Genomic DNA, 9,501 nt, shown 5'->3' with positions numbered 1-9,501 from the left:
CAAAGAGGGAAAAAAAATAGATCATGTGCCTGCCCCCAAGAGAGGAGGCAACAGAGACTTACTACTATTAAGAAAAGAGAGTATGTGGATTTTCACTTTGGACACATTGGCCCCCAAGGGGTTAAATGAGATTTTACCTATGTCTCCTTTTTATTAGTACTCATGGGCCCGAGGTTGATATCAGGTCTGTAGTGGGGGGCTACAACAGACCACTACACGAAATAAGTCTTAGTGTATCTACATAGAATCTGTTTCCTTATTAGGATTAACACTTTTGCTACAAAAGGACTATATGGCTATTATGTACTCATTAGAAACTGAGTGTTCTCATGTTACCATTTCTTGTTAATATGTTGCGAATGTTCAAATGGGAAGTTATCACATGGTTGCTTTTGTTTTTATTCTCCACAGTTTTTTACCACACCTAGCCTACAAGGGCCTTTTGTCACCGTGGACAGGCTCTGATTACCTGGAGGTACCGAAGGGATAGCAGTCTTTTACAGGTAGGCCTCGGACAGGGAAGACGTTGTCCAGATGCTGTGTACCCCTAAGATTCCTCAAGCAATATTATAATACATAGGCGCTAGCTCTCTCTCCTACTTCCAATTAGGTTAAGCGTTCTGAATGGTGTTGCCAATTGATCTCCTGTATTTTATTAAATGACTAGCTGCCATACGAGAAAGCGCAAATAGGTGCGAGTGGGGTGGGCGTCTTGTCTCACTCCTTCTCTGGCACCTGTGCGCTATACGTTTATGGTAATATATATTAAGACACTTATACTTTGTGACATACGAGCAAGCGCAAATAGGTGCGAGTGGGGTGGGCTCTTTGTCTCACTCCTTCTCTGGCACCCGTGCGCTACACTCTTTTGGGAAAATACACCAAGATATTTAGACCCTGTGTCGCTAGTACTCACAGCCCTGTGAGTGACATCTGCACCGCATGGAGGCGGGGCCTCCTCATGACACGCACGGGGAGATCGGTACACACCGGTAGTGAGCTGGCGCCAGAGCTAATTGGCGCATCGGAAGGACAGGTGAAGGGGTCACAGCTTCGCTCAATGGAACACGCCTCCTGCCTTCAGAGGCGACAGAATGAGCGCTCCTTTCTCTCTGCTATCCTCGGTTCTCCCTGGGTAAGTGGCGAATTTGATTTTAAAACAGCACCACAATATATGGGCTGCATCACAGCACGATTTGAGTATTATAAGAGCACCTACATGGCCGCAGAGTAAGTCACATATGCACCCTAATATCCACTTGCATAGAAATAGCGGCTGTTAAGTAAAACTGTTTTATGCACCACTAATTAGTGAAGCATCCAAGCCCTGATGACGTCACAAGCTGATGTTTGGCGCCTTTTTTTGTTTAAATAGATTGTCACTGGCACTGTGTATTTCACCCGAGGAAGGCTCTAGTATTAGAGCCGAAACGTCGTAATAAAATTTTTCTTTTTTTGCATCTTTACAAGCCCTGTGAGTGCGGTTCTTTTCAAGATTGCTTTATATATATATATATATATATATATATATATATATATATATATATATATATATATATATATATATATATATATATATATATACACACACACATATATATACACATATACACACATATATATATAAATATATATACACACACACACACACACACACACACGTATATATATATATACACATCATATATACACACATATATATATATATATATATATATATATACATATATACACATATATATATATACAGGTACATATATATACTGTATATATATACATATATATATATACATATATACACATATATATACATATATATATATACATATACATATATATACATACATATACATACATACAGGACAATAGAGACCTGTTGTAAACATAGCCTGTATTCCTGTGCCAAAGCACAGTGCTTATCGATTCCTCAGGAAGAAAAGCAAAGCAGGAATATGTTTCAGCAATTAAAGAATAATTAGAGTTAATATTCGAGCCAGTGGCAGAGGCATTGGAGCAGTATGTCAGCATCTTCTGTTACAAAATATAGAGCAAAATGAACAACAATTGTGTTGTTTTATTAACCAAAATCAATAAAACATTAGACAAGAGGCAAAGGGATGCATTTTTCAAGTGGGCAATTCTCATGTTTTTTATTCATTTCAGCCTGGTTATTTTCGCCAGAAGTAAACATGTGCATAGTGTATGAATTATTTGCACCATAGATGGCAGTAGGGTCTCAGAGCTTAGTGCATAGATCAAGTGATGTGGGAGTTCAGCGGCAGGTATTTCAGGATGCCTGGATAATGCTTGAAATTACAGAGTAGAAAAACAGCCAGCCCTGGATGTGTACTGTGAGAAAGCAATCTGCAGGTATCAGCATTTAGTTAGTGATAGATTATGCTCATTTCCTTGCCAGGATTTCTTTATCAGCTACCTATTCAGCTAAGTGCCATTAATTCACATACAATGAAGAGTAAGCAAACAGCATTGAAAATTCTCTCTCTCTGTTCTGTAGGAACAAGGATTATCATTTACAGACATGTCACCACCACGTCACAAATATTGAAAAGCAACCATAGATTCGCAGCACCTGGGGTCATCAAAAATGATCCCTTAGGTGCTTTTTCATTTCTTAATATAGCTATAATACTATTATGAACAGTGCCAAATTTCCAAATGAGGTGCCCTTTGCTCCTGCAGACACACACAGCACTGAGGACTTGGAGAAGAATCAAATAACTGTCAAATCTCAGGTGTATCCAGTGCCCAGCACTACCGTTGTCTTTAGGACTGAGGAAATACAGATAGGACTGGGCAGAAATCAGCCCCCTGCGGCCTTCCCATAAATATGGGCCTAATAATGAATGTTTATGTAAACATTGCACTATTACATTTGAAAGAGATGCTTACATCCATATGCAGTATGATGCTTCCCCAATTTATCAAGAGCACCTATGCACAGGGTCGGATTGGGATTAGTGATGGGCGAATGTATTCGCCAGGCGTTTATTCACGGCGAATTTGCGACAATTTTGACGCCGTCATCAAAGTTTTTTTGATGCCGGTGACGGTTCTGCCAATTTAGACGCTGGCAACGATAACTTTCACGCCAGCGTCCATTTTGTCTCCGGCGTCAAGATCGCCGGTTTGCGAATTTTTCGCCAGTTTTGCGAAATTCATGGTGAAACGGGACAAATTCACCCATCACTATTTGGGATGTGCGAGACCTACCAGGGCTGCAACCCCACGCGACTTGACACCTCCTCAGCGGGGAAACTTTGGGTGATTCTGAGATAAATTGGACATACCACCAGCGATTTAAATTACTGGCAATGGAGAGGTATTGTCGTGGGTGACAAATCTTCCGAAATCTCCCTGTCGGCCCCTGCCCTAAGGGTGGTGGCAGACAGGGCAATTAGTCACCCAGCGACAAATCTTCTCTACTGCGGTGCGACTAATCTCCCCAAATGCCTTCCCGTCTGCAAGAACATGAATCGCTGGCGGGGTGCCATACAAAACGCTACGGATTTCCAAAGTCGCCCGAAGTTGCCTCACGAGGCACCACCCTAAGACTTAAAAAAAAGTCAGCTCGTTTTTTTTTCCTACACCTATGCAAAGATTTCCTTATCAAATTACTTGTGTGCTGTCCTTTACAGATAATATACTGTATATATATATATAGTAGCGTTGTCTAGAATTCCCTGCTGTTTGGGTTCACCACACAAACGAATGCAGCAAAGTAATGTTATCTCGCATGAAATATTAGCATCTGAATGGATCTAACTTTGATCGATAAAGACATTTCACTCTCAAATCTGCAATTCATTGACATCACCTTTGGCACAGAGACACTGCTGTACGGAGGCCTTCTGTTAAGTGCTGTTTGTTTATGCCATAAATGTGGCACTAGAAGCTGGCAATTCAGCCTTATATTGTATAGGGAGGAAAGATAAAATAATACATCTGATTATGTAATATTAACAAGAAATGATCCTCATAAACAGACACTGGCATGATATATAGATATATGGATACCACAGTCAAATCTCCCGGAACTTGAGAATGTAGGATCCCTGGGTGCAGTCCAATGTAGTAGTAACAGATCCAACAAGCCAAAAATGTCTGCACTCGCAGGTCTTATGTAGAAACAATTAGGTAATTTATTAGTGGAGACTGATGTTTCAGATACAACAGTAGCCTTTCTCAAAGTGAACAAACACAAACAACTCGTGTCTAATTAACATGTGAGAGGGGGGAGGTGCCAATTGTGACATCTTATTACATCACCACTGTGAGGCAAGGTGAGCAAGAAACATTTGTATATAACCTTTGCAAACTAATGATAACTAGACCCACTGCAAAAACCCTGCAAAATGTGCTCAACATTTCAACCTGTTTTGCATCAACAATAACAAATAAACAGCACTTATAAATAGTGATGGACGAATAAATTCACCAGGCATGGATTGGCAGCGAATAAATTCACAAAACTGCGGCAAAAATTTGCCAGCAATAAATCTGCCAAGATTAAAAAAATTTGTTGCGTGTCAAAATTGTTGTGTGCATAAAATAGTCATGCGTCAAAATTATTAGGACTTATTTGGACAAAATAGTCATGCGTATAAAAATTGACGCGTGTCAAAATAATTTTGCCACCCATTGACTTCAGTGCATTTTGCCCATCACTAATTATAAAGAAATTTTGAGGAGTTAACTAAGATTGTCTATGGAACTATATCAGTAATGGTATTTGGTTTTACACCTGAACAAAGCATGAGAAAACAACGTGAGCCCCACACCAAAAGGACCATCAAGGTGCAGGGCGATAAAGAATACAGTCCGGGAGATCAAAAAGAGAATATAAAAAAAGAACCACAAGCTCCACTTGTATTTAGTCTTTGTTCAGGTGTAATACCCAATACCATTACTAATATAGTTCCATGGACAATCTTCAGTTAACTCCTAAATGTTTCTTTATAAGTGCTGTTTATATTTTATTATTGTTGATGGCAAAACAGGTTCTTTGAGCAAATTTTGCCGGGTTTTTGCAGTGGGTCTAGTTTTCATTATGCAAAGGTTATATACAAATGTTTCTTGCTCGTCTTGCCTCACATTGGTGATGTAATATGATGTCACAACTGGCACCTCCCCCCTCTGAAATGTTAATTAGACACGAGTTGTTTGTGTTTGTTCACTTTGAGAAAGGTTACTGTTGTTGTCTCCACTAATAAAATGACCTGATTGTTCCTACACCTGCAAGGGCGGACCTTTTTGGCTTGTTGGATTTTTTATATATTTATAGATATGAAAGCATCAGCATCATGAGTGAAAACTCTAGACTAACACAGCTGATATACTTCATATACAGATTATGGGTAAATCAACAGCTTGCCATATCTTTTACAGTATCTGTCCCTTCATGCTCTCAAATCAGCCAATAACATTAGAAACAGAATTCCAGAAATTAGCACTGAGGGACAAAATAGAGCGAAAGCCCAGTGCTTCTACACCTTTAGATTGTAAGCTCTTGTGAGGAGGGCTCCTTCAATCCCATTTTTATTCTGTAACCCTCATCTGTTAAATGTTTGTAAGACTCCTGTGTGTTACAATTTGGTGTAAAGAGCCGTGTAACTTGCTGACGCTATATAAATATATAAATGACAATGATATGAACAACACTGGTAAGGTCACACTGGGAGATTCGGGGAGATTTATTCGCCCGGCGACTAATCGCCTCTTCTTTGGGGCGACTAATCTCCCAGAACTGCTTCCCCCTGTCTTCCGCCTGCTAGAATGAAAAATCGCCTGCGGCATGGCACTCGTGGCGCTTCATTTTCTGAAGTCGCCCAAAGTTTCCTCGCGAGTGCCATGCCGCAAGCAATTTTTGATTCTAGCGGGCGACTAAATCTCCCCGAATCTTCCTGTGTGCCCCAACCCTAAATAGGAAGTTCACAATTGAATTTAAGGGGCAGAAAACACTTTGAAAAAATATTTAATTAACTATAACACAAACAATTAGAAGTGATATTTTTCTTTGAGACGGTTGTATTGTTCGCCGCGCAATAGAAATCTCAATTCCAACTCAACCTCCCAAGCTGCACTGGGGCAGATGCAGATCACGCAGTGCCTGTTCTCATATTTTAGCAGCTCAGAAAGTAATATCCTTTAGATTTTCTCCCTTCTTCAGATGAAACAGCCAAAAATAATAACAATTTATTTATTATTATACAATATATATATATATATATAATACACAAAAGCCATGAATATCCTGTAAATTATATCCTTATAAATGGTGAGTTCTGATGTCATCAGTTATAAACAGTGAGTTCTGATGTCATTTCTGTCACATGACTCACTGAAACTTGTGTATTATAATAAATAAAGTACCCCCAGCTGTAAAATATGAGGATATTAGAAGTTACCTCGGAGTTCCATGACCTGTATAAAAACACTCGGCCTTCGGCCTCGTGTTTTTATATGGTCATGAAACGCCTCGGTAACTTATAATATCCTTATATTTTACAAGAGGGGGTACTTTATTCACTATATTATCTATGGCAGGGAGTCGGCACCACACATCTACACACCTGCAGAACAGAATCATCCCCTTTGTCTGATTCTTCTGCAATTACATGCTTTTAAAATGAACAGGTGATTGGTTGTTGCAATATTTCTGCAAAAAGTAATATTAATTTAATACTAAACAGAATTTCAAACCATAGGGCTCAGTCATTTACTATGAGCACCAGCGTTGGACTAGGCCGGCAGGACAATGGGTAAAAACTCAGTGGACCTGCCAACCCAGACCCACACATGCCTACTGACCAATCGGGCCAGTGCTGCCCCCTGATCTTTTCCCCCCCCAAAGGGGGGTTGCTGCTTCGGGATGGGAGACTCGAGTAGGGGCCCTTGTGGCCCTTGGACCCTCGAGTCCGACACTGATGGGCACTGGTGCAAACACTTAAAGGGGTTGTTCACCTTCCAAACACTTTTTTCAGTTCAATTGTTTTCAGATTGTTCACCAGAAATAAAGACTTTTTTCAGTTACTTTCCATTTTTTTTATTTTTTTACTGTTTTTCCAAAATCTAAGTTTAAAGTTGAATGTTCGTGTCTCTAGTGTTTCAATCTGGCAGCTCAGTAATTCAGGTGCAGGCCCTGAACCGTTACAATTTTGCAACATTTAGGGGTATTTATCAAGGGTCGAATTGAAAAAACATAGAAATTCGAATTCTAAAAGACAAACCAAAATAAAGTGGTAGATTTTTTTTATTTGGCCGAATTCGATTTGTTCGAATAGAAGGAATAGCGCATTCGATCGAATTCAATTCAAAGTTTTTCCCTCAAAAAAAAGTCCACCAATTGACTCCACATAGGTTCTAGGAGGTCTCCCATAGGCTAAAACAGCAATTCGGCAGGTTTTAGATGGCAAATGGTCGAAGTCGAATTTTTAAAGAGAAAGTACGGTACATGATAACATTTCGATATTCAAACTTTCGAATTCTTTGAAAATTCGAATCGAACTTGGACTATTCCCTAGTCGAACTGCACAAAAATAGCTCGACACTCGAATTTTTTCAATTCGAAAATGCACCTTGACCTTTGATAATATTCATTTTAGCACAATTTAAAACCAGCACCATATAGTATAAATAATTGCCTACAAAATTTGTTTTTTTTATTCATCATAGACGTTTCCTTTAAGCACTTGGAAGTACTATTGAGATGTGCAAGCTGCACTCTGTGCCTTGTTATTTGGGAGGCCCAAGGAAATTGAGCAGCACTAACAAGGCAACAGGGTAGAGGTCCATAATAGGAAGAGTCTCAGAATTGATTATAGGTTATAGCTTTACTCACTAACAGTGTATTTTGCCACATAATTAATTAATTAAAGGCTATAGCCTTCTTCCCTTCATCAACTCTTATTTGCGCTTCAAGTTTTGTTGCACTACATGAATTGTAATTAGAGTTTCGGAAACTAATTGTTGAAGCTGCTGAGTTCATGCGGAAGTCACAGGACATTTTTCTGGGCAAAATTCAAGTGAGTTTTTTCAATTCTAAGGATTTTTTTTTTTTTGAAAGTTTTTTGAAAGTCGGCAAAATGCAATTTTTCTGTGTTTGAGGTTTTTTTCAAGTTCTTAATCGGTCATGTTTTCAAGATTCTAGTTTTTTCATTATTACATAATAATAACATTTTGACTTGCAACTGACTTTTTTTTGCACTTTGCACCTTGCTGCTTCCCACCCATAATAAATGAACCCTGTAATTGTAATTTATGAGCAGATAATATTGGATTGCATGCGCTAAGGCATCACTCTGAAGAGGTGGGACATAAATTGCAAGAACGAAGGTCAAAAAGCCTTATGAATTCAGAACAAGTTACATGTACAAAAGGTTTAAGAGGAACATTAAACCTCCTGTGCTGAAAAATCAATGAAAACTGCTTCTCAATCCTCCTGCATCTGCTGTATTATTGTTGTGTTTATGCCTTATAGCTGGAGGATATATGTCCCTATGATATAAAGGTTGCTTGGTAAGTGCATTTCCAGTTTTATATGTGAGAGTAGAAACTTAACACAGTCAAATAAATAGCCGCTCCAGACTCTCCCCTCGTGGGGTTTTCTCCTCCACTTGCTCCACTCCAGAACCGGGTGCTCAGCCACCAGCGCCTCAGCTGTACTTTGTAAAGATAAAGACAGATAGGCGGCACTCCGGATAAATCGAATAAAGAGATTTTATTCCAACAGTAGATGGTTCCACGTAGCCTTACGCATTTCGGGCAAGATAACCCTTAATCATAGGCTTACTTACCTGTAAGGTGCAACAAGGGGTAATTATAAAGTATGGGGCATTTCCCCGGGGGGGAAGTTAGCCTGGGGGGAGGAGGGAGGGGGGTCTACGTGGGGTGGTAGGTAAGGGGTTTTTTTCTACAGGGTTTCCTTCTCCTTTAAGATGGAAACTGAAAAGCTGCTGAATAAAAAGCTAATTAACTCAAAAAACACAAATAATAAAAAATGAAAACCAATGGCAAATTATCTCAGAATATCACTCTCTACATCATACTAAAAGAACAACCGCTTTAATATTGGAGCCTCTTATGTTTACGTTTCAATGAGCTGCTTATGTGATAAATATTCTCCATATTAACCAGTGCAACCTTTCTAATATACACTAGGGAGTAAGAGGATATCACTCCCAATATACTGAGCAGCACCAGAATCACCCACTGCAAGGCTGGAACACATCTCCCTTATTCTGCAAGGGGGGAATAAATGGATATAACATGAGCAAATTGAAATGAGAGTAATGACTGGCAGTGCATGTGTTCCCGGCATGCGGCTACAAATATATAATACAGTATAAATAGTGGGATAGTAGGGGGGGATAAACCTCTAGGTAGGGGGGTAACGCAGGGCAGATTGCGCCGTGCTCCCAGCAGTAAATAGAATCAGTGTCGGACTGGGATGCCTGGGGCCCACCAGAAAACCTTTGAATGTGG

Source organism: Xenopus laevis, chromosome 6L, assembly GCF_017654675.1.
Source record: "Xenopus laevis strain J_2021 chromosome 6L, Xenopus_laevis_v10.1, whole genome shotgun sequence".
NCBI classification, from domain to species: domain Eukaryota; kingdom Metazoa; phylum Chordata; class Amphibia; order Anura; family Pipidae; genus Xenopus; species Xenopus laevis.
Note: the sequence above shows the minus strand (reverse complement) of the source record.